Raw genomic sequence first — 27,512 nt, forward strand, 5'->3', positions numbered from 1 at the left:
TTTGATAATCTTGTTAAGATGGGAATACTATCCAAGTGGTCTGTAGATCATGGATAGATTCCAATGATATTCCTATGAAAGTACCAATGATGTTTTTTCAGAAATAGAAAAAATCCATCATAAAAACCACATCATATCTCAAGAGCTCCTGAGTCACCAAAACAATCTTAAAAAAGTGTTAAGTTGGAGCTTTTGTACTTCCTGACTTCAAAACTTAATACAAAGACACACTAATCAAAACAGTGGTATTGGCATAAAAATAGATATATAAACCAATGAGAGAGAATAGAGGACCTGGAAATAAACCTTCACATATATGGTCAGATGATTTTTAAAAACATATGTCAAAACCACTCACAGGGGGAAAGATAGTCTTTTCAACAAATGGTAATGGGAATACTGAATAACCACATACAAAGAATAAAGTAGACTGTTAGTGTTTTATATATATATATATATATATATATATATATATATATATACACAATAGCTTTTAATTTGGGATGAAGTTTAGTTGTCTATTTTTCCTTTGTTGCTTGTGTTTTTGGTGTCATTCTAGGAAGTTACTGTCAAATCCAATGTCATAATCTCTCCTATATTTTCTTCAAAGAGTTTTAGAATTTTAACCCTTACATTTGCCAACATGCAAAGCCCTATGTCATACTCCCAAAAATTAAGCATCCAGAAATTTCTGATGCAGAAATTCCACTTCTAGATATAGATCCTAAGATAATTAAAGCAGGGACTCAAGCAAATATTTTACACACCAATGTTCATAGCAGCAATCTTCACAGCAGCCAAAAGGTGGAAGCAGCCAGTGTCCATCAATGAATTAAAGTGTTCATCAATGAATTAATGAACAAAATGTGGTAGATACATCCAATCATTATTATTCAGCCGTAAAAAAGAAGTAAATTCTAACAAAACTATACCATGGAAACTCTGAAGACATTATGCTAGGTAAAATAAATCAGTTACAAAAGGACAAATAATGTATGATTTTACTCACATGAGAAATCCATAATAGTCAAACTCAAAAAAAAAAAAAAAAAACCACCATAAAATAGAATAGTACTTCCCTGCAGCTAGTGGCACAGAGGTATGGGAAATTGTTATTTAATGGGTTCAGTTTTGCAAAAAGAAAAACTCCAGGAGATTGGTTACTCAACAAGGTGAATATACTTAACATCACTGAACTGTACACTTAAAAGTGGTCGAGATGATACCTTTTATTTAACATGTATTTGACCACAATAAAAAGTAATTTTAAAAAGTAACACAATTCTGATACATGCTACAGAATGCATGATTGAAGACATTATACTAAGTGGAGTAGCCCAGACACAAAAGGACAAATACTGTATGATTCCTCTTAAGTGAGGTTCCCACAGCAATCAAATTCATAGAGACTGAAAGTAGAATAGTGGTTGCCAGGATATGGAGAAAGGGGAAATAGGGCATTGCTGTTGAGCGAGTACAGTTCCAGTTGGGGAAGATGAAAACATTCTGGAGATGGCTGGGGGTAATGGTTTCACAATAATTTAAATGCACATACAGCAACTGAACGGTTCACCTGCAAATGGCTGAAGTGGTAAATTCCATGTTATGTATATTTTATTACAATTTAAAAACACCACCAAAACCAGAAAGTTGGTGTATTGCCAGCTTTTAATAATCACTAGATTTAACATAAACTTAAGAAATTTAGATTTAATATAAACTAAAGAGATTCTCTAATAACAGTGTCATATTCAAAGACAGTGACAATCCAAAATGAGTAGCCGTCACCAGACATGGACAAGAATCATGACTTTTCAACATCTTCAACTCACTACAGTTCCCCCACTTCCCAACCCTCTTGCCTGCCTTGGTCTTGGAGCCATTTGAGTTTATGGCTCCTGCTACAGAAAGTTATAAGAAGACAGTAATTTTTTACTCTGACCACATGGAGTCAAGCTCCTTGCAGGGAACTGACAATCACTGCTAAGATGTTTTCAAGTTTTGTCAAACCCAGGATAAGAGTGAGGAGCCAGACAGTGGAGGGAGCATAAAGAATCTTCTTATCTTTTATCAAGCAGTCACATCCTGAGGCCAAACCTGGGTAGGCGTTTTCAAAATAGTTTTCATTGCTTTGTGGTTAGCAGAAATTCCCATTAGATTCTTACTTACTGTTAGAAGTTGTCTTCGTGTGTATGGGACTGTGAATTTGTGCCTGCAATTGCTATTTTGAAAGTATTTTTCTTGCAAGTTTCAGTCCTATATCCTATTTTTATCACCCAGATATCTTCTATCCCTCATGACTTTATGTCATGGGTAATAGCTATCAGTAGTCCTGCTAAACCTCTATTCAATATTGTGATAAAGTTCTGAACAGGACAAGAGAGAGATAAAAATCCTGGGCCAGTTTCTCAGTGGCTCCCCTCCACACTGATATGTGTTATATAATGAATAGCCTGGATAGCATAGGGTCACTGGTTATGATGCAACTAACCATAATCTGCCCATCTTATATCTCTAAATTGGCCATAAAGACCATGTCAAATGCCTCCCTTTGTCTTCTAGATTTCTCTGATTCAGCAATAGAGCATTCCTATCAAAGACAGCTTGAAAATAAAAGTAGTAACTCACAACACTCCTTCCATACTCACACCATAGTAAGTCTGGAAGTGGGAAGAAGTTGTGTGTGGCTGCAGTTTATGGAGTTTAGAAGGAATTAAGGAGGAGGACCTAGGCTGGACAGTGAGGGGGAAATCAGAGTGTCATATCAGGATATGTAGATGTTATCCTTCCACCTTGTTCTAAGAGGTTGGGAATATGTAACAATATTTGTAGGTAATAATAAAGAATATGTAGTAATAAAGAAAATATTTCTAAAACCCTTAACATTTTTTCAAGTATTAAAAACAAATAAGCTTGGATCTGTAAGGAACCATGAATATGGCTTTTAGCTCAAGCATTAGAGCTGCCTCTCAGTAGATGTACGATTAAATAGGGCCTCCCCTGGTGGCGCAGTGGTTGAGCGCTGGGCTGCGAAGCTGCCCGCAGCCTCTGCAGTGCCGGTTCGATCCCCGGCCAATGGCGAGGGTCCCACATGGTGCACAGACCTCTCCTGCCATGCCCGCTGCTCCCCTCAGCAGTGTATTTCATCAGTCTGCCTGTTCTGTTCCTCGGTCTGGCTCTGGTGAATTCTCTCACCCTCCCGCGCTTCTGACTGTACCCAGTACTTGTATAAATAAATAATCTTAAAAAAAAAAAGATTTATTAAATAATAGTACCCTATGGGCTTTACCACCAAATATCTGGCCTTACTAAATCCACCATCTAATGAAAAAACCAAGTGGGATTCCCACCATGTCAGTCTCTCAGCTATCCACTCTTTGCTGCTGCTGTTGGACATCCCCTCTGGCTCTGCAGAGCTGGCAATGGTACAAGCAGCCAGTGAATGAAAAAAGGCTTTGCCCCCAACCTGCAGAGAAGGACTGAGAAAGAAAGTGTCCCCTGGGGAGTGTGTCACATGAGGAAGCAGCAGACATCTCATTCCTCAAGTATTAGAGAGCAAAATCAGGGTGTCGTCCCCAAGAAAACTGGAAGTGTCTGCTCAGATTAGGACCTCATGGCAAGTGGCAATCTGGAGACATAACTGTAGCTTTTTATCACAGCTTCACATGGGAGTGTCAGTACAAAGAGCATCCTGAACCAGTCAGGATGGCTGCAGGCTACAAAGGACCAAATGGCACAGTTGAGGATTCAGGGGTCCCCACAACGGGTAATGGCAAAAATGAGCAAACGGCCCACATATCTGCGCATGTGTGGTTTCAGACCACAGTGAGTGTAGAATTAGATCTGAGGCCACACTCTTGTTTATTTAAAGAGATTGTATCAACTGGAGTCTGGCAGAAATTGATGGCATGCCCAAATCAGGAAGAATACTTAATAAAGGAACTATTGACAAGGTGTGAGCAGGATGCTGGGTAAAGATTAAGGGAAATGTCTTGAGTAAGTGGAGTTCCTCCAGTTAGGCCCCAAGGAGCAAGGGAAGGAGCACTTGGTGATCAGGAGACAGAACAGAAGCTGAGACCTTAGGGCTAGGGACAAAGCCCAGAAGGCAGCCCTGCAGAGAGGGAACTGGGGAATATGTGCGTCTCCTCACTCTTGGCAGTACTGTGTGACAGCCGAACCAGAGAACAAGGGGCTCACTTTTTGTGGACCATGCAGTCTCCCCGGTCCAAGAGCAAGGTCAACAAGGGTAAAGAGAGGGTCGTGAGGAGCAAAGATAGCACAGAGAGGGAGAACTTTTACTTTCTAGTGAATACAACCAGAAGCAAATGAAGTAGGCAGTATTGATGGAGCACTCCTAGATTCTAAACACTTCAAATTTAATTTTACATAATTCCGAAACATTTCATCCCTGTTCTGTGCCAGACATTAGATACTCTGCATATTTTATTTCTTTTAATCATAAGCATGATATAAATATTACTAGTGGCATGTTATAGATAATGAGTCTGGAAATCAGACATGCCAAGAAAATGAGTAGGGAAAATGGGATTTAAGCCCTAATCTCTCAGGCTCCATGGTCTTTCCACTCAATTATTTGCAGGGCAACCATTGTAAAACCATTGTAAAAGAATGTAAATGATCATTGTCAAAAATGACCATCAACAGTAGGATCTGTGTAAGCTCTTAATCAAATAGAACCATGAACTCCCAGTTCAGAGGCAGGAAGGCAACCAAGCGCCAGTGAGCTGGTTGACATTAGTTTCTCTGTTAGAGGGCGTGATTCACTGGCTAGCTGGGAGATTGTGGTGGTGTTCTTGGACACGCTTACTACAGACCAAACATTTTAAGCTACTTTCTAGGTGTAAGGGAGATTTTATACCACCCTTATCTTTAGAAATTGAACACAAATTGTCATCTATTAGGAGATTACCATCACATCTTGTCTACTATTTACTAAACTTTTCCTGAACGAGCATGAAGATGGTTGAAAACTGGCCACATTCATAGATCCAAGAGAAACAGTTACCTACCCCACAGATGTTAGAGTTTTTTGGAGTCCAAAAATTTGAAATGCCTTCTCTAAATATGAAGGCAATAAACAGTATGAAATAATAGATAGTGACTGAAAGGCAAAGTGACTAACCGCAGATGTTAAGAAAAGATCTCTGTGTTAGAAGTGATGTTAAGCCAAGCTCTGAAAGATAATCAGAGCCAGCCATGCAGGACACTAAGGGCACAGCACCCTAGGTCAGTATGACTAGAGCAGGAAGGAGGTTAGTATGAGATGAAGTTGGAGGAGGGTCCGAGGTCATGCTGGCTCTTAGAGGCCTCCTTTTTGGTTCTATTAATGGAAATCCTTGATTTTAATAGGGAGAACAGCATGATATAATTTATATTTTTAAAGAATCACTTTGGTTATATTTTAAAGGCTGAATTAAAAGGGGTGAGGAACCAATGGAGGGCGAGCTATTGTAAAGTCACTGCTAGGGCCCATCTGAAAATCAAGGGTTATCTCAGCTGTGGTCACGTATGTTGCATGAAGGCCAGGGGTCTGAATGTGTTTGATGGTTAAACCTCAATAATTTTGATGGATTGGATGTAAGAGGCTGTGATATAAAGGGAAAAAGCAAGAATGATGTCTGGGTTTTGGCCTGAACAACTATGTGAAAGGTGATAACTGGGAAGAGGAACACTGTAGGGAAACAGGTTTAGAATTGCAACAATCCCATTTTGCAATTGCTTTTTGCGCTTCCATTGGAGTTGTCAGGTATGTAGGTGGATATACAATGTGGAGCTCGAGTAAAAGTTGGAAAAATAAATTTGGGAATCTCCTCATTTTACCTGAGACAGAAAGCATGAGACTGGATAAGATTTCATAAAGAGAGAGTGTAGAAGGGGGAAGAAACCAGCCCAGGACTAAGCTCTGAGGTCCCGTGATACCTTGAAACCTGAAGACAGGTAAAAAGCAACAATCATAATGCTGTGTTTTCACAGATTCAAATCTGCTGATTCAAAAAGTTATGTTTTCACAGATACATGGTGGTGATGCTGGAGCTAGAACCCTGGAAACAAAATTTCTTTTTAGCCAGCTGATATATTTTCTTTTTAAATTTTTTAAATTTTTTTAAAATTTTAATTCTATTGTAATGAAATGCCAATATTAAAAATATTTGGTAAGAAACTTTACAATAAGCTAAAAAGAAACTTCTCCAAAGAGGAAATGTAAATGTGGCCTGTTAGCACAGACATATGAAAAAATGTTCAACATCACTCGTAATCAAGGAAATGCAAATCAAAACTACAATGAGATACCATCTTACACTAGTGAGAATGGCACATATTAAAAAAACTAGTAATAACAAATGTTGGTGAGGATGTGAAGAAAAAGAAACTCTCCTGCACTGCTGGTGGGAGTGCAAACTGGTCCAACCATGACAGAAAGCTGTGTGGAGATTCCTCAATCTATTAAAGATAGAGCTTCCATATGATCCAGCCATTCCACTCCTAGGTATTTACCCAAAGGACACAGAAACATTAATTCAAAAGGGCACCTGCACCCCAATCTTTATAGCAGCACTACTTACAATAACTAAGCTTTGGAAACAACCCAAATACCAAAAAATAGATGACTGGATCAAGAAGACGTGGTACATATACACAATGGAATATTACTTAGCAATCAAAAAAGATAAACTCATGCAATTTGCAGCAACATGGATACGGCTGGAAGGGCTCATGCTCAGCAAAATGAAACAGAAAGAAAAAGAAAAATACCAGATGGTATCACTCATAGCAGGAATTTAGAAAACCTAAATAAGGGACCAGGAAAAGACTAATTATAAAAGTAAAATCAAAATCGACAAGCAACTATAAACCAGAGACACACTGCAGCGAGGGGAGGAGGGAGTAGGATCAAAACTAGGAAGAGAGGGAATTGTATGGGGACTATAACCAAGATAAAAATGCATACATTGTGCAAAAATGAAAAATGATGTAAAAAATACATAAAATTTAAAAAAAAGAATCTTCATGATATAAAATTTAAAAACAAGAATGAATATTTAATAGCTTTCACGTACAAATAGCATACTAAAAATCAAATTAAAATTTATAAAAATAAGAATGTTAAAGAGGGTCTCCCCTGGTGGTGCAGGCAGTTGAGCGCAGTGCTGTGAAGCTGTCCACAGCCTCTGCAGCACCGGTTCAATCCCGGCCAGCCGGCAAGGGTCCCACATGGCACGGCATCTCTCCTGTTGAGCCCGCTGCTCCCCTCAGCAGTGTATTTCATCGGTCTGCCTGTTCTGTTCCCCACTCTGGCTCTGGTGAACTCTCTCACCCTCCCGTGCTTCTGACTGTACCTAGTGCTTGTATAAATAAATATTTATTTATTTATTTTTATTATTATTATTTATTATTTGTTTGTTTGTTTGTTTATTTATTTTCCCCGCCAGTTCAGGGAACAGAACAGGCAGACGGACGAAATACACTGCTGAGGGGAACAGCAGGCACGGCAGATAAATAAATCTTAAAAAAAAAAATCTAAGTTTTTAATGTGTTGAAATACAGTGATAATGTTCTAATTAATGTCCGATCATCTGTGTTTTCCTTGGATAACACAAGTCAGTTATGATACATTATTCTTTTTTTTATACTATGGATTCAAAAAATGACAAAAATTTTAAATTTTTTACATCTAGGTTCATGGGTGAGATTGGCTTATTTTTTTTTTGCCATGTTTTCCTCTCATTTTTATAAAAGAAGATCATATTATCTAGTATATTTGTATACTATTAGGATTTTCTATTATTTAAGTGTTAGAATTCAAATATAAAACTGTCTTATCTTTTTTTGAGTGTGGTATTTTTGGCAACTGGTTCGATTTTGTGGGTTGCTGTTTTTTCCTAGTTCAATTTATATAAATTATATTTTTGGTAAATTTGTTTTGATTTTCAAATTTATATACAAGTCACAATTATGTGATCCCTTTTTGATTTTTTATGTTATATATTTAGACATGCCCTCTTTCTGAAGGCTTTTCTTTTCTCTATTTAATCTTCCTGGATACTTTTCCAGTGATCCGTTCAAAGAAATGACTTAGCATTATATTTCCTTTCTTTCTTTCCTATAGAAAGAAACATATTGTTCACTTTCAAATTTCTCAAGTTGAATTCTTAGTTTAAGGATTTTCAGACTTTCTTCTTTCCTAATGAACTTCAATTACCATTGCTTATATCCACCAACATCAATATTTAGTGGCTTTTTATTAGTTTTCCATACTGAGCATTTTCTAGTATTCACTATGATTTTACTTTGATCTATAATGTACATGTTTTTAATTTCTGAACATGTGGGCCCTTTTATTAAAAAAAGTTTATGTTGCTGAAACCTAATATAATTGCATTGTTGATAGAAAAATATGATCTGTATACTAATAATTTTCTACACTTGTTGAGACTTGATTAATATTCTAGTATGTGAACAATTTCGGTAATTATTAGATGTCTTTTTGAAAAATGTGTATTTCCCAGTAACTGAGTATACAGCTCTATATTTCTCCATTAGATTAAGCTTGTTAATGGATTACTTGAATCTTCAGTGTTCTTATTATCCTGGCCCATTTTTTCTCTGTTTGACCTTGTACAACCAGGTTACACAACTCTAGGGGAATTTACAGAGAACAATGCTTTCAAACTAGCTCTGCATCAAAATTGTCCATGAAGTTTTTAACAAACCTGCTCCCACGCTGATCTTTTTCTTTTTGTTTGTTTGTTTGTTTGTTTATTGGATTTCTCTTGACTATTATATATTCTACTGATGTATTATAAAATAAATTTAATTATATACTATGTACCAGCCCTTTATTTAATCTATGCTATGGGGAAAAGATAACTAAAATCTTCAATAAATCGGGCAGCTATGATTCATAACTGTGACTTTCTGAGAAGAGAGAATTTTAGTCTAAGAGTAACCACAAGTTATTACCTAATCCTGGGTGTTCAGATTAGCAGGAGATTCTCTCATTTGTGATACTACATTGCTCTTATTAGATATTTATAGAAACACAGGATACTAGTTTATAAGAGGATATTAGAAAGGGTTTCTTTAACAAACCCCTTCAGGAAGAGAACTGATCATAAGTGATCTAGTGTGGTACAAGGAACAGAATATTGAAAGGACTTGAGAATTAGAAATGCAGAGTCTCAGGATTCATACCTGAATTCTGAAACCAAATCTGCTTTTAACAATATCTCCAGATAATTTGTATATGTTTCCAAGTTGGAGACACACTTTGGAAAGGCAGATTCTGAATCTCTAACAAGCTCCTCACTGATGCCAATACTGCTGGTACCAAGCACACTTTGAACATCAAAGGTTTGTGTTACAGGAATGTTAATACTTTCAGGGAAGCACATATCCTACTATTGGCACCCAGGATGCTCTGAGGGTTTAGGTTTTTATGACACTCAAAACATATGTGACCCCCAAATGTAACAAAATGAAAGGGCACAGAACACTGTCCTTGTCAAGTAACAGGCATTCAAATACCCCTGGGGAAAATGCTGGAAATAACTGGACCTTCTCTTCTTCTTTGTGGTTTCCTCTGTATAAGACAGTCTGTATGACTCAAATTCATAAACTCTCCTCTGCAACATTTGATGGGCAGACTGCAGCCTCCTGGCATTTTCTGCCTTTCATTTCTGTTATGTTGTTGTCTACTATCTTGAATAGCCACAACAGGTGTTGGAATCTACAGAGATCATATTTTCCTCTTGAAATGAGCAATTTATTTTCATTTGTTTTATAAGATTTAGCAGCTCATACACAGGCAACACTCATAAAAAGATCTCTCTCCCTGTCTAATCTTAGGTCTGCCCATTTGGGCTGCATTTCTGAAAGTCAAGCTCGTATGGGGCAGAGCAAGCAGAGTAGAACTTGGACCTTCCTTGGGGCAGAGGCAGAGTGGAAGTTGGGCCAGTGGCTACAGTCATTGCTTTTGCCAAAGCTCCCTGGGCACTCTTTGTAGAAGTAAAGCTTATCTCATCTCTCACAGATTCTTCCAGAAGCGCTCTGAATTTGTTATTCCTTGAGTTTGTGAATATTTAAAGTTTATTTTATAGCTCAGATAGGTGGAGAACAATTCATCTGAACACAGACTTTGGTAATTGCTTATTTTTCCCTGCATTTCTTGAAAGTAATGCTCCTCTTTGTTCCTGCTTTGCAGTTACTGAAAAGTTTGATGCCATCCTGATTATTTTCCTTATCAGATATATTATATTTATTGTCGAGAAGCCCTGAGGATTTATTTTTCTTTAATCTTTCAAGTCTAAAAGTTTAATATTATGTCCCAGATCCAATCATCTGTGACCAATATGCCAAACATACATTGTAACATTTTGATCTATACGCACAGAGATCTTTTATACTTTGAGTATTTTGAATTATAGCTTTGAGCATTAGTTTCACTTGTTTTTTTTCTTCTTCAAGATTCCAATAATAGGTATTTTGGATCTTCCTCATTTACCTTTCATAACTATTATCTGATTCTCTTAGCCTGTGTCCTTATTGTAGCTACTTCTTTTCCCTACTTTATTATTTCAGTCCATTACCCTTTAAACACTTAGTCTTAATATCTTAGATTATTTATCTTTTTCAAAAAAAATTTCCCTGGATTTTATCACAATTTCACTTTTTTCTTTTTAAATGTTGTTCATTTCCCTAATGATTTTTTTTTTAATTTTGAGTAGAAGTTTAAAATTTTGAGTCAAGATTTATTTAACATGTACAAATGTCTCCTTAGTAGTATCTAATTCCTGTGAGAGTGCTACATCACCATTTTCCTTTTTCATTTTCATTAGGCAAATGTTTTAATTAGCTTAATAATATTGATTCTTATGTTCTAGTCTTTATTTAGAATTGTTTTGTATAAATATTGCTTTTTATTTTCTTTCATTTTAAAATGCCTTCTATTTTTCCTGATCAACAATGGACATCCTTCTATATTGGAAGTTTAAGACTTTTGGATGATTAGTTTCCTAACTCAAGAACATCCTTCTCTCTTGATATAGAAAGTTCACTTTCTTTGGAGATAGAATTATAAGTGAAGAAGAGTTAGGATGTCTTCTCAATCATCAATTCCCTTGTGTTTTTATAAGATTGTTTTATTTCCTCTGCCTACTTTCTTATTCATATTTATTATTACCAATTTACTCAGAGATGCTTGCCGATTTCAAGTTATCTACAGAAATAGAGCCTTCCCAGAACTACTGCTCTGGTTTTCCCATTTTTTTGAGTCTATTTATTTCAATTCTTTAATAGCCACATATGAGGAGACAAACATTCTTATATTATTTTTCACTTAAGGTAAAACTGTCTGGAAATAATTCTATTAGGGCTCACCACTAATAGGACTCACTGCTTACCACTCATTCTTTCAGTGTCTCCCTGCTGGCCACACTTACTGGTGCTACAAAGACTTCAACCGTGAGTATTAAGTTCCCCATTCACTTCTATATTTAATTCCCTGACTGAACTATATTCTAAATAATTCATGAATTAAAGAAGAAATTAAAATGGAAATTAGTATTTTAACATGAATGATGATGAAAACACAACATATCAAAAGTTGTCGAACGCAACTAAGGCAGTACTGAAGGGGAAATTTTCATCCCTTAAGAAGAAAGTTCTTAATTCGGACCTCCTCGGTGGCGCAGGGGTTGAGTGCTGGGCTGTGAGGCTGCCCACAGCCTCTGCAGCACCAGTTTGATCCCCAGCCACTGGTGAGGGTCCCACATGGTACAGCAGACCTCTCCTGCCACGCCCGCTGCTCCCCTCAGCAGTGTATTTCATCAGTCTGATGTTCTGCTTCCTGCTCTGGCTCTCTCTCCCTCCCGAGTCAAATCTTAAAAAAAAAAAAGAAAGTTCTTAATTCAATGAGCACAGCTTCTATTGTCATGAATGAGAAAAGAACAAATTAAAGATAAATTAAGCAAAAGAAAGGAAACAGTCAACAATAAATTTAAATCCATGAAATAGACAACAGAAGAATAACAGAAAAATCAGTGAAACTACATTCAGAAGACTTGTACTACTCTAAAATGATAAAAAGGCAATAATTTTATTTTTTTATAAAGTTTTTTTAAAGATTTATTTGTTTATTTACATAAGCACTGGGCACAGTCAGAAGCATGGGAGGGTGAGAGAATTCACCAGAGCCAGAGCTGGGAACAGAGCAGGCAGCCCAATGAAATACACTGCTGAGGGGAGCAGCGGGCGCAGCAGGAGAAGTCTGCGCACCATGTGGGACCCTCGCCAGCTGGCTGGGTATGGAACCTGTGCTGCAAAGGCCGGGGGCAGCTTCACAGCCCAGCGCTCAACTGCTGCGCCACTAGGGGAGGCCCATGGCAATAATTTTAAAATTTCAAAATGGGCCAAATATTTGAATGGATATTTCACCAAAAAAAATTTTGTAATAAAAAATAATTTTAAAAAGCATATGATGGCAAATAAGTGCACACATATTAGTCAATAGTCACTAGTTTACATACAATTTAAAACCACAACAGAGTTTACTACACACCTATTAGAAACTCTAAAGCTAAAAGTCTGACCATAACAACTGTTATCAAGGATTAGAGCAACTAGAACTCTCAGTCACTGCTGGTAAGAATGTACAATGGTGCAACAACTTGGTAAAACAGATTAGCAGTCTCATAAAAAGTTAAGCATACATTTACCATATGAGATAGCCTTTTCACTCTTACGTATTTACCCAAGAGAAATTAGAGCATATATGCAAACACACATACAAGACCTATACACATACCAGACATGAAAATTAATGTTTAAAATAGCTTTATAGTAGCCAACAACAGGAAACAATATAAACATCCATTAAACAGATAAAGAAACTGATGTGTGTCCATGTGACGGAATAATACTCAACAATAAAAACAGGGGGGAGTGGAAACTACTAATATCTACAATATGGATGAATCTCAAAATAATTATGTTAAGAGAAAGAAACCAGGAAAAAAAAAGTGCATTCTATATGACTCCATTTATATTAACTCCCAGAAAATGTAAACTAATTAACAGGGACAGGGAAGTTAGAGCCAGAAGGTGGCATTAGAAAGAGACAGAGGATAACTTTTGTTTTTTATCACGACTATGAAAAGGTTTCCTGATGGTTTTGTGAATACATATACCTATGCAACTTATCAAATGTACATTCTGTATGTGAACAGCTTATTGTAAATCAAGTTACTGCAATAAAATCATTGAAAAGTTAGAAAACGTAATACCACTCACACTGATGTTATAAATATAAACAAAAGAGGGGACTTAAGTGGGAACATAACTCTATGTACTGTGACAAGTGAGTTTGTACCTATTGTGATTTAGCACAAGCATCTAAAAAAATAAAATATGACTAGAAAATACAATGATGAATATATGAAATTTTGATGGATTGAATTTAGCACTTTATTAACTCCTGCTCCTCTGTGTGTTATTCCATCTCTGGGAATAGGTTTTGGATTTGTGGGTTGAGAATACACATATATACACTTATATAAATTCCTAACATCTTTGGCAGAGGGGACAGATCTTAACAGAAGCACAGCAGTGGCGTGGGCAGAAACAGTCACAGCCTATCATTCTGGGTTCGCTCCTTCTTGTGGCCTAAGTCTCCAATGATACATGCCAGGTGGGGTCCAGTCAGAAGCACAAAGCCAATTCTTCCTTTCGCCACTTTTTTTTTTTTTAACTTACATTACCCATCAGGAAAAATACACACTGAGAAACTAATTTTTTTGAAGAATTATTTACGAATAGGATATTCTCCTCATTCCTGAACCACATTAAAGCTTAAAATGACAAAGCCACATCCTTGTCAATAGATAAAAACAGATACTACTGCCAGTCATTCACTCTGCTGCCTCCAGCTCCCCAAGGACCCAGAAAACCCATCCTGTGCTGTGAGAAAACCTCAGGTAGTAATGGCAGGAAGCCATCAGTGCTTTAGATTCACTGTCAAAGACACTGATACAATGTCTTCTTTGGAAGAACAATAACATGATGTTTAGTTCCCTAACTTCACCTAGTCACTTAACTCACCTACTAGACCAAGAGAAAAAACTCATTTTTCAGAGCTGCAGCCCATAAAAAAAAAAAAAACAGTCTATTTATGACAAGACTTTTGTGATTAACACAGAATTAAGGACAAATACTCTTCTCAGAAAGAATCAGTACCTGCCTTTAGTAAATTTTGTATAGCAAATAACACCACATGTGATATAAACCTGCCTCTTCACTGTTAGATGAAACTGCTGACTTGCAAAGGGTGAATTGTTCCCTGGCATATGTTGTAGTATTTATGATACAGAAACGCTTGACAAATCTTTGTGCTCTTTTAGAAAAGATAGATGTTTATTTTAGGAGATGCAATGTGGATAGAAAAGGTGTCTTGGAATTAGTATTGTGAAATATAATATGTCTTCCTAAAGTAAACCAAACAAACCCTGACATCTGACTGTAAAATTGAGGCTACCTGAAAAACGGGTAATGGGTGTGGGAGCAGAGGGTAGAGGAGCACAGTGGACTCTGGTAGAAGATAAAGGGGGTTTTAGCAGTGGGAATGGGGTGGTACGTACATCTGAAGAGGTGTGAACCTGTACCTCTGAATCATATATAGTGTTGTAAACCAACATTACCTTAATAAAAAAATAAAGAAATAACAAAAGAAAACAAGTCTTCCTTTGCTCAAAAAAAAAAAAAAAGGAAACAAAATTACCCCCTCCTCTTTGATCAAGAAATATATGAAATAAAAAAGTGAGTTTCTCTTTTAGCAGAGAATCAGCTTCTATAGCAAGGAAATTGTAAAGAGTCTACAGTACTTTGTTTATTCAGGCCCCTTATTATAAATTGCTTTTTTTTTTTTTTTTGCTGATAAGAAAAGCTAAGAATTCAGAATATTCATGACACAGGAAGCTAAACAAAAACCTGTCTGTTAACTAATCAGGTTGAGACAAATATGTAAGACTAAAATGTGATTCTGTTCAATCATAAGTGACAAATTCCCTAAACTGTGTTTTTTTGTCATTCAATATAAAGAGATAAGTATTTTCTTGTCAATTTTACTAATTAAGACTGTTACATGTACAATACAATCTTTATCCTCCAGTCTTGAGAGAATTAGTAGGAATCATGGAATATTTTTGCAGGAAAAGCAGAAATGTGAGTTTGGAAAGGTTTGTTCTTTATTTCCCCTTCCCTTTCACTTATACTGCAAAGCCATCACCAACGTATTTTTCTATCTTTCTTGACTCCTAAATGATATAAAGAACTGAGCATATTCTGGCTTAGAGGACAGCTATCAGAATTAATCATCTTCCTTTAACCAAACAGTTAAAAAATAACTGAAGACAGTTCTGACAGCATCAAAACCTAAACACTAGCAAGCGATGATGCTTCTTTGAAATCCACACTGGAGCGCCCCCTAGGTGTTCTGCATCAAGCAAAAACTTGCTCTTCAACACCAATGCTCATTTTGCTATATTCTTTAAGAGCTGGTGTGAATATTATGCTTAATCTTGATTCTTTATTAAAGAAAGTATGGATTTGATCATTTGAATCCCTTCAGTACATGCCTCTTTAGTGTTTTGCATGAAGAAATTGCTAAAATACATGATTCTCTGTTCGAAGGACAAAGCTGCATGCACAACTCTTCAAAATGAAAGATGTGATAAAGGCAGTTTTTTCACGGCACTGATAATGCCAGCAGAGACAACTCCTAGGACTTCAGGTGGCCTATTCAACTGGCATATCTCAGTGATAGAGTCAGTTATCTCAAACACCCTGAACCTAGCACATCAGGACTGAAACAGCTTATGTTTAATGTGGAAATGATACACCCAGGAATTCTTAAGAAGACCAAGAGGTAATGCAAGCTGCTTGATCCCCAAAAGACTAACTCTCCCCCAAATATTTAAGTATCTCTTTTTCTCAGAGGGGGGGGAATGTTGGTGATGTCATTTTTGTTATTACATATAAATCCTCAATAGAGCAGGACAGAATACATTCCAGAGTGAGCAAAACCAACAAGAGGGTTAAGGACCCATTGGCCACCCCCAAATTAAATGGAAAGTGATATGCTTATTGTAAATACATGGATTTTCTGGAGGCATTTATTCAACAAATTTACTGAGCACTCACTACTTACCAGATCCCTTCAATGCACATGGAATACAATAATAAAAAATAAAATCCTACCCACACATACCTTAAATTCTAATTTGGAGGGGGGAGAGGATTGAGGGAAGACAAACAACATATCAAATAAATGGAAAAAGAAAACAATGTGTTGGAAGGTAATAATTTCAATGGTTAAAAAAAAAAGTCAAGCAAGTTTATTAAGAATCAGGAATGTCTGCCAAAGGAGGTAGTGGGGAGCGTAAGTATCAGTTGCAATTTACAATGGAGTGACCTAGCAGGTCCTATTGAGGAGGTGTGACAATTACATAGACTATAAGGAGGGGAGGTAGGTAAATGTGATAACTGGATGAAGGCAGAAGTCTATGGAGACTAAAAGGAAATTGTCTGAGTATTGAAGGGGCCAAAGACTGGAGCAGAGCCACCAATCAAAAAAGTTAGCAGATAATGGAGGCTGAGATGTCAGTGAGGCTGTACCAGGTAGATTCTCATAAAAGCACTGGATTTCACTATGAATGAAATGAAGTCTTTGTAGAGTTTTTAAAAAGTATGTGATCTTGCTTAGATAGCATGTGAATCATATTGGCTAGTGTTTTAAATATTGATTGTGCAGGAGAGACAGAGCAAGAAACAGTTAGCAAATGTTTGGCAGCGCCCAAAATGGTGATGAGATGTCAAAGCTCCCACTAAGGTGGTAGCAGAGGAGGGGGTTAAAAGTATTGAACCCTAGATAGATTTTGGAGGCAGAGCCAACAGCTTTTCCTGACAGAATGGTTGTCAGGTGTGAGATAAAGAATGGAATCTGGAGGACTCCAGGCATCTTTCCCTGAGCAACTGTAGAACAGATTTGCCATCAACCGAGATGTGGAAGACTGACAAAAGAGCAGGTGGAAAGAGCAGTTCTTATTTGGACCTGATGAGCTTCCAAGGCCAAGAGCAGATGTTGAGTAGGCTGTTGGATAGTGAACCTGCAGTTCAGTCCAGAGACCTCAGTTGAAAATATGCAATGAGAGTTGTTAGGATGAGATGCCATTTAATGTCAAGTAATTGAATAAAGGGTTGAGGATCAATATCAAGGATCAAGCACTGAGCCCAGGGACATTCCAGCATGAAGATGTCAGAGGAGGAGGAGAAACCAGTATAAAGAATAGGAAGAATGAACAGTGAGATAGAAGAAAAACCAAATTGTTCAGTATCCTAGAAGACAAGTGAAGTATACCAAAGAGAATGGGGTGATTGTACCACATGGGAAATGAACCTGTGCTCCAGCCCCTATTTCTGTGACGAGCACTATGACAGTATGCTTACACCGCGTGGGACTCATCAGCCCTAAAGGTCATGTCTGCATGGACAAATGACAAAACTCAAGGTATTATATTCATAGAACTTCAAGGATCAACTTGGCTGAGTGTCACATTCTTTTGGATACTAAATACAAGCTATTGGAGCTCCTTTCATGCAGAATATTACAATGCCAGCCACCTATACAGAGAGGAAATATCCTAGAGTTGGTTCATTTCTGTAATCCCAGCTCTAATTCCCTCATTCTCCCCACCGACCAAGTCACAAATCCCAGACATCCCATATCAAATTCACTCAAGTTATGACACCTCATGAGCAGGGACTGCTTTATCTATTCTTCATCTCATCCCACTATCCCCAATGCAGCAGGCACTCAATGAGTGTTTTATCAAATTGAACTACATAGTACTTTATCATATTTCCTTCCAGTGCTGTGGAAGAGGAGGGGAAGGTTGCACAGAGAATTACACATTCCTTATTTGACTCGAAGCAAAGAAAGTAACTTTTTCACTCTCTTATTCTGGCCTGTGATCAATGAGGCTTCCAACAGGGAGTAAGTAACTCAAGAGGAAAAGGTGTGCCCCTACAACACACCCTTGTCCCCACCTCCGGATGAGCTCATTCAGTGTTGCTGTCTCCTTAACAAGAATAAAATTCAGTTTCACCTAGAAGCCTAATGGGAGGTGACCATTAGGGATGACGAGTTTCACATATCCTACACTATACTTCTGCTGACTCACCACACCATAGTAGGGCTGAGTTTCTTAGGATTTAGAAGCTTTACCACTCTCAATCCCAAAATTCACTTTCACTTTCATGGAGACAGTACAAAGACACCATGGAGTGCAATTGATTGCAAAAGTATCAGTCTAAATATAAGAGAGGCAATTCAAATCTCTGATTTGAGGACATTGTTGCAAATGTCATTTGCATGGAACAGAAAGAATTGCCTTCATTCCACCCCTAGCAAAACTCGAAGAAGGAAATTGGGGTTATAAAAACTGTTGGTCAGAAGATGGCTGAATTCTTATTTAGTAAAAGGGATATAATCCCTGAGTTCTAGCAAAGGCAAAGAAGACACAGGGCCATAGTGAAGAAAAATATCACTTGAGTTCCTCCCAACTAATAGGATCATATAAAAATGAAATGGAGAATGAAAGTACTGTGATGTTGATGGATTATGATGAGAATTGAGTTAAAGAAAATAAGTGCTTTAAATCATCCAATTCTCTAAATAATATTGGAAACCAGCGAACTGGATGTGTTCAAGCTTATCTGCACCAAATCTGAAAAATGTTGGCAAGATTACTAACTGCAATTTCACAATGACATGATGGGGCCCCAAAAGCAATTCTGAAGACAGCTTGTCTCCTTACAGAGATAACAGTCAGACATAATCCAGGCTCCTTCAAAGGGTCAATTCAGGGGTCATAGTCAAGATCAAGTTTGTAATTGTTGTAATTTTACCTTCTGCTGACAGCATCAAGTCAGATGAGGCACTCCCAGAGGGGGACAATTTTCTCGATGAAATGATTGTCATTAGTAGAGCTCATAGGGAAAATGACCACACTTTTGTTCTTTTCAAAGTTCTAATTTTCAAGTAGTAAATTATCAAGTAGTAAATAACAAAATTTAAGACAATCTAAGCTAATACCATGTTGCCACAATTTTATAGTCCTATAGCTTCCAACTGAAAGACCCACTCATGGTAACAAATTTCTTCCTGTAACGCAAGAACATGTAGAGAGAAGTGTTGGTGGGTGCACCCCTGAGCAAGGCTTCCTATGTGTTTGACAGAAAAGTGTTAGACACTTGCTGATGCTATGCATGAACAGGATAAATGTTCTGTTCTTTATGTGTCCTCATTATTAGGCTGGGCAGTTGGAGCTTCTTGCTGCTATAAAAATGGGGTCCTTTTTGCCCATCTAAGAAGAAATTATTTGTTCCTCTCCTAAAGGTCACATGGCAGACTGCACACCTGCAAAATCTAAAAGGAAACTTAGGTCCAATTAGATCAACTCTTGGGCCTCCCCTGGTGGCACAGTGGTTGAGCGCTGGGCTGCGAAGCTGTCCACAGCCTCTGCAGCACCGGTTCGACCCCCGGCTGCTGGCGAGGGTCCTACATGGTGTGCAGACCTCTCCTGCCATGCCAGCTGTTCCCCTCAGCAGTGTATTTCGTCAGTCTGCCTGTTCTGTTCCCCGCTCTGGCTCTGGTGAATTCTCTCACCCTTCCGCGCTTCTGACTGTACCCAGTGCTTATATAAATAAATAAGTAAAGCTTTAAAAAAAGTTAAAAAAAATTAGATCAACTCTTTTAAACATAGTTGGTGAATCTGATAGCCTAACAGAAAAATGCCTTTCCCAAGATCACAACATCAATAAATAGTACAGCCCAAGTTAATTTTAAGTCTTATGTTCTAACCATTGGGCTACACCTCCTACTTCAATATAGTTGATGTGGGTAATCATTCTGCCAACCACCCATCTGCAGTGTTTGATATTAAAGGAGAGAGCTGTGGGGACAGATATCTGAATTGGGCTTGCTATTTCCTGTTGTGCTAATTATCACAATTATTTTAAGTATAGTAAAAAGGGACTTAGCATAATCTTCATCCAGAGCCACATAATATATGTACTTTGGGGATATGTATAATTATTGCCCCCCCAATTCAATCAGTAAGGCCAAGCAATATCTGTGCCTTTCCATATCAATATTGTTAACTTCTTTGCCACAAGCAGAGATGTGATAATTACCAGATGCAATCAAATCCAGAACATAAAATGTAATTTTCAAATATTGCTGAAAACCAAATGTGGTGAAGTTTGCTGTATTCTTATGAAACAAACTTAACTGGAAATGAACAATACTGATTTCTATTGACCTACTTATGATCTGACATTTTAAAAGAAAAGTAAAAAGAGTAGCATGCCCTGTACTCAGAAGTCAAGAAGGTACCAGTCTTTAATTCTCAATATGGGGGATTGGATTGTCAATTGTCATTTGGCTGCCTAATGGATTAGGCAAAGACAGACTTGATTAAAAATGCACTTTCAGCTCTTGGTACATGCTTGACATTGTCCATGACCATCCTCGCCTCCATTTCAACCCAACTCTCCTATCTTACTAGTAAGCATACCTATGATAAGAGGTATAAGTGTTTCCTCTGCAAGTTTCCTCTGCAAATTTCAATTCAAAATAGCATGTTTGGGTAAGCATAAGGGAAGACATACACACACACATTCAACTGAAAACAAGTAGTAATAGCCGGTCTAGCTCTTCTGTCTGTGACTTCTGTACTGAATATTGATTTGTGTTATCAGATCCCAGCAGCTGACTTCAGATAGCAAGTCGTCTAAGCAAAAACTATGTTTTTTGCATGTGACATTTGAAAACAGTGATGTCTAATGAAGGTTTCTTTTCAAAGCTGCCCCATTAAAAGAAAAGTACCTATCAGTCAGTTATATGGGTTCACAATAAAAAACAACCCTGGGGACCCAGTTCAAGAAGGGTGATTATGAAGAAAAGGCCCAGATAGGCCAGCCATCCCAGCTGTGATATAAATAAGGGTTGTAGGACTGAGGCGCCCTGCGAATAGCCTCGAATGAACCACCATAAGTGACTCTCCTAATTGTGTTTCTGCTCAACACTGGAGGGCCTCGCTTTTTCTTTTAATGTAGAGGGAGAGAGAAAAAAATTTGCCCTGTCAAAGCCACACAAGGGAGTTCTCTTAAAATAAACAGCTAAAGTCAACTGTAGGCTTTTCTTTCCTGGACATATTTTAAATGTATATAATGTTAGGTGGCTGCTGGAAAAATGACAAGTGTCTGTTTTCATTTGACTCCCCAAGTGCATGGATCTAATTGACAGCCTCTCCGAGGCAGGGAGGAACATGCAGCTTCAGGGTTTCCATAGTAACCTGTCCCCACTGCTAGCGCTGAACTGTTCACAGTCATCATTCACAGGAACCCACATTTTGGACACCCTGTTAAGTTATCTAGGAATTCCAACCTCCCAAAGGTTAACATATCCTATTTTCCAAGCAGGTAAAACTTCCTGCTCTGGGGGCCAAATTTTCACTTCAGATCTCCAAGAATTCTCTGTTGAATTCAAGTGAGGGTTTTGCTTTGGTTTGTTCTTTCTTTTTTCTAGTCTGGCTCTGTAGCATACTCATTATGTACATCTAGGGCTACAAGTCTTCAATTGTCCTAGTTACCACTCTTTCATGTCCTTCCAAAGTTACACTGCCTGCCCTCTTCCCTAAGGTGACTTACCACGCTTAGATGAGCCTTACTAAGATGAGCCTTACTCCAGGCTCACAAGTCCCTAGGTAAGGCAGGAAGAGGGGAGAGGCAAGGTGAAAACACAGGCTCTGGCCCAGGCAGGAGCTGCTAGGGGTGAGACCCAGTTCCTTCTCCCTTTGTCACACTGGTTTAAGGGGCAGCGGCGCCACAGAATGATGCCCTTTTCTAATTCAAACAAAGGAGAGGCAGGCAGATCTGATAATACGTAATACACTTAGCATGCATTATTTCATTTACTACTCAGAGCCTGATGACAGAGTTCTTATTAATCCTAAATTATATTGAGCCAAACCAAGGTTAAGTATCATGCTCAGGGCCACACAGACTGTAAATGGCCCAGCTGGAATTTCAAAGACAGGCCTCCAACTCACAGGCCTGCGTTCTCCCCACTGCACCTGGCAGTAGAGGAAGATATGCAGAATGTGACTTCCCTGACCTCCTCAAAGGGGAGGTCTGCTGGACACTGAAAGAGTGGGTTCTGCTCTTTAAACCATCCAATTAGATGAATTTCTCACAATTTGCTACTTCCAAAAGGCCCACTGGCATTTCAATATCAAGCGTCCCTTAAATGTGCATTTCGCCACCTTCTGGGCTGCAACACACACAGAATTCTGTTTCCTAAAGATGAAATGACAGCCATCCTGGTAGTTATTTGTACACAATGCTCTGTGTTCAAATAAGAAGATCTGGATTCATGCAAATAGTTTTCTATCAGTTAACTGAATCACTTACCTGGGCTCTTCTGATGGGATCTACAAACAGTCGTTCACCATCAAGATCTGGAAAATGTAATCAGCTCACAGTAGAATGTTCAGCTCTCGCATCCCTGAAAGGAAAAAAGTATCTGTTAACCATAGGACAAGTATGTGTTTAGGATTCATTCATTTTCGTTTCTCTTAACAGTAATATAATGTCACCAGGGCATTCATTTTTTAAAAGTTTTAATGCATAAGAGAAATGTATAAATATGACATCACTGAGTAAACTGAGGAGACTAACCAGTATCTAACTTGTGCTCAGAAATGAGGACATCTAATACCATAGCCACACAGAGGGCTGAGAATCACCACGAGCAACAGCTCAACAGCTCCTCTTATAATTCATAAAAGACAGCAATGAGGTTAAAGACAGAAGGGCTATAGACACAGAGGCCATCCCCAATGCCTTGAAATATTACAACTCAAATACAGTGGAGGAAAAGTTGGGGTGGGGGGAAGAAGAAAAGAATTAAGTCAGAGATTATCCCCTCTTTCCCACCTGGGAGAAGGAGCTTTCTCTGGACATTTTTCAATGAATCTAATTTTCCACTCCTAACTAAATAATCTAGTGAAGAAGACAGTCCAGAGTGGGTTCTGCTCTTTAAACCATGTAACCATCCAGAGTATGTTTTCTTCCGCTGTCCAACTACCATCCAACAGGAAAAAGCATAGAAAGAAAAAAACTTGCAGATTTAGAGTAGGAAAACAAACAGAATTCATTCATTTATTCATCCTTTCAACAAATAATCATTTGGTTTTCACTATGTACCAGACATGGGGGAAAGAGTAATAAACAAAATATTCTCATGGAACCTATATACTGATAAGGGAAGGCATAATAAACCAGAAGCATTTCTTCCAGATAGCCATAAGGAGTAGTGGAAAAGAAAATAAGTAAGAGGAAAGGGCTTTTATTTGCATGGGAAGGCCACCAGGATCTGCTCGAGGAAGAGGCATTTGACCAGGCACTTTAGGTGAAGAAGGAGTGATTGGGATATACAAAGAGAAGAGCATGTGGCAGAAGAAAGGACCCATGCAAAGACCCTAAGCTGCAATCATGCTTGGCATTGTTTGAGGTGAGAAGGCAAGAGGCACTTTGGGGAAGTGATTATTAACCATTACAGATTAGGACTCCCAGGAAGCAGACTCTGAGAATGACATGATTGTGTGGGAAGTTTATTTAGGGAGTATGTTCACAATCAACATGCATGAAAGGAAAGGAAACAGGATTGAATAAAGGAGAAGACCAGGATGTGGCCTCAACAGAGGACTCAGGGGCCCCTCTGGGAGTTCTCAAGCTGGCATGGCTCTTCAGGGTTGCCCCTATCACAGCAAGGTCCATCACTCACGCACCAGTTCTTAGATGCAGGCTGCCCCAGAAAGAAGCAGCCTGTTCCACCTTTGAGCAATCTCCATAGGTGCTGGCAACTGCAGGAAATGATTCTTTCAGTCTTGAAGAAGGACCTAGGTAACCCATTAAAAAGCATCCCCTACACTAAGGGGGAAAGTGTTGAAGGATAAGAACAAAGATACACCAGGAACCAGATTATTTCAATGTCATTGGTAGAATTTGAGCATATCATGGAAAGTCACTGAAGGATTTGAGAATCGTTTTAAAAAAATGATTTTTTAAATATCATTTTATTTTTTTATAAATATATATATATATATTTTACATCATTGCTCATTTTTGTACAATGTATGCTTGTATGCTTTCTCCTTTCAGGTATATTCCCCTTAATATTCCCACCACTAATTCACTTGTGAACCATCACTATAGTCCCTTGTGATCTTTTCTCCCTTGTTTTGATTTCTCTACCTCCCTGTCCTTTACAGAATGTCTCTGATTTATAGTTGCCTGCTAATTATTTTTATTATTTTGTTATTTTTTTTCCTGATCGCTTATTCAGCTCCCCTATATTCCTGCTATAAATGAAACCATTCAATATTTTTCTTTTTCCTTTCAGCTTATTTCACTGAGCATAATGCCTTCTAGCTCCATCCATGTTGCAGCTAATGTCATGAGTTTATAGTCTTTGATTGCTGAATAGTATTCCACTGTGTATATACACCACATCTTGATCCAGTCTTCTATTTTAAAAGATCATTTTAATCATTGGTCAGAGATTAAACTGTGAGGTTGGGGAACATGGGTTAAATGTTAAGAATAATGACATGAGGGCCTCCCCAGTGGCGCAGTGATTGCGTGCTGGGATGCGAAGCTGCCCGCAGCATCTACAGAGCCAGTTCGATCCCTGGCCGCTGGCGAGGGTCCCACATGGCATGCAGACCTCTCCTGCCTTGCCCGCTGCTCCCCTCAGCAGCATACTTCATCAGTCTGCCTGTGCTGTTCCCTACTCTGGCTCTGGTGAATTCTCTCACCCTCCCGTGCTTCTGACTGTACCCAGTGTTTGTATAAATAAATAAATCTTTAAAAAAAAAAAAAAGAATGACATGATCACCTTCTGTCAGGGAAATGCAAATCAAAATTGCAATGATATACATCACACACCTGTGAGAATGGCTTATATCAAAAAGACCAGAAACAAGTGTTAGCAAGGGTGTGGAGGAAAAGGAACCCATGGACACCTTTAGTGGAATGCAGAATAATCAGGCCCCTATGGAAAACAGTAAGGACGTTTCTCAAAATATCAAAAATAGATCTACCATAAAATATAGAAATTTTGCCTGTAGGTCTCTACCTAACAAATGAAAACACTCTAATTAATATGGGATACATGCACCCCTATTTTCATTATAACACTCTTACAATAACCAAGTTTGGAAACAATGTAAGTGCCCAATGATAGATAAGTGGATTTAAAAGATGTGGTATCTACGTATAATGAAATACTACTCAGTTACACTATAAAAATAAAAAGATGAACTTTTAACATTGTGGCAACCTGTATAGAACTAGAGGGGATAATGTTAAAATAAATCTGAAAGAGAAAGACAAACTGTGGATGGTTTCACTTATATGTGGGATATAGAGAAATAAAACAAAGGATCAGACAGAACCAAATCTATAACAAATCCTAGAATCTGATGGTAGATTGAGGCTACCAGAGTGTGAGGGTGGAGAGCAGGGTATAGAGGAGACCCAAGGGACTGTATGGTGGAGGGCTGCAGGTGCCTGGGTGGAGGGTATGGTGTGCTAATATACTTTGAAGGGGCATGATCATCTGCCTCTGAATCACAATGTTGCAAATCAATGGTACCTTAAAAAAAACTGAAAGGAAACAAAAACTGCTAAGAATAAAGAAAATAAGTTTTTAATAAGAGCAACAAACCAATCACTGTATCATTTGTTGTCAGTAAGGCCCTGCCAGCAACACAAGAAGATGGAAGAACAGCGGATCTAGACAGAGGACACGAGAACAAGGCATGGCCAGTCACATCTGAAGAAACTTTGGAAATTCTTTCATGTAGATGAATTAGAGGTTCAAGCAAGGTTTTCAGCATGTCTGGGGTGAGGAAAAACAAGATTAGAGTCTCTTTGAGTTTTCTCGTGAGAGCTTAGAACATGGTGGTATTCAAGAAGGTAAAATTCACCAGGGCAATGAGAAAAGGAATGAGGCATTCTTCTGATTTGGGGCAGTGGTTCTCAGAGTTGAGGAGCAGCACAACCATCTAATGGCTAGATGACCCAGGTGCATTCACATAGGCAAGGCCCTGGGCCAGTGTGAGGTTTCTGTTTCTCTGGTGCTGCTGATACATTGGGAGATTGCTTAAAGGTGTGCCAGTACTGGTACTACCTCCCATTTATGGGAAAACACATCAAAATTAGTGTCCACTAATGTCCAGATATTACATGCAACATTTCTGTCTTCTACCATCAGGTAGATTCATTACTTTAAGATTTCAGAGCCTCCAAACTGGTGAGTCTCCTCAGTGACAAGAGTGGGTGAGAGCAGAATTGCTGACCCTTTGCAGCTGAGTCTCTGTTAGTATAACTCAGGGACCCAGGGATCCTACTCAGGCGGAGCATGTTCCTAGTCTTTTCAACACCACAGAGAAAAATAAAAATATAACAGAGCACAGATACCTACCAATCACAAAAGAATTACTGAATCATTCAGTATTCATAAAGTCAAAGTTTCTCCTTATTCTTTGACAGAAAAACAAAACTCAGACAATCATGATTTCCACACAGAGGGACTTGGAGCAGACCCTACAAAACATGCACCAGTGTTACAATTATAGCAACAGACTTCAGAGAACCTGACAAGAAACAACAGTGACAGCCCATTAATCTCCTCTGTTCCTATGAAAAGGTAACAGTCCTACCTAGCAGTGCCAAGGGTCTCATGATGCATGAAGGAATTTTCCCGTGAAGTTCCAGTAATGGGAATGAAAGTTTCTTTAATCAACAAGGGAGGGGAAAGCATAAAATTTTAAGACAGTTCTAATTGGACTTTCTGAAAACTTAAAGTGAAAAAAATGTGACCCGATGTCTACACTGCCTCAGTCCAGCTCTGACTGCTGAGTAGAGCTTGCAGAGAGGCAAGCTTCCACATAAAGCCACAGAAGTATATCAACCAATTATCCATCTGTCTGAATGAAGCAGGCATTATACAGAAGACCACGGGGCTATGTTAAAGCATTGTTGCTTCAGAAACTATTTTTATTAGCTTGTAAAGAAACTGTCCAGTAGAAAATAAAATCAAGATAAATCAGAGGAGATCAGAAACATAAAATCAACATAAACAGAGGCTAAGCATTGTGCTACTAACTATGCCATGCTATGTATTCGTAAGTATACTGTAGAAAATTTTTAAAAGTATATTAATAAAAGTTGAACAATTTGAGACACAAGTCAAATTAAGAAAAAATGGGGAAAGCATAGAAGAGAGGGAAGTAGGCTAAAACACAAGAACTTCTTATATTCCATAGAGTTGAAAATGACTGCAGATCACCACACCTGGATGATTACATAAA

The 27,512-nt window shown here is 38.2% G+C and overlaps 1 long non-coding RNA gene across 1 annotated transcript in view; it reads right to left on the reverse strand.

Annotated features, from left to right (window-relative positions):
- Nucleotides 1-27,512, reverse strand: part of LOC129144987 (uncharacterized) — a 224,598-nt gene that overhangs the window by 87,016 nt on the left and 110,070 nt on the right. Inside the window, exon 2 of the long non-coding RNA XR_008549928.1 lies at nt 22,546-22,639. This is a non-coding gene — a long non-coding RNA (uncharacterized LOC129144987). The remainder of the gene's footprint in view (nt 1-22,545; nt 22,640-27,512) is intronic.

Source organism: Talpa occidentalis, unplaced genomic scaffold (genome assembly GCF_014898055.3).
Source record: "Talpa occidentalis isolate TD23 unplaced genomic scaffold, MPIMG_talOcc4v2.1 talOcc4.8, whole genome shotgun sequence".
NCBI classification, from domain to species: Eukaryota; Metazoa; Chordata; class Mammalia; order Eulipotyphla; family Talpidae; genus Talpa; species Talpa occidentalis.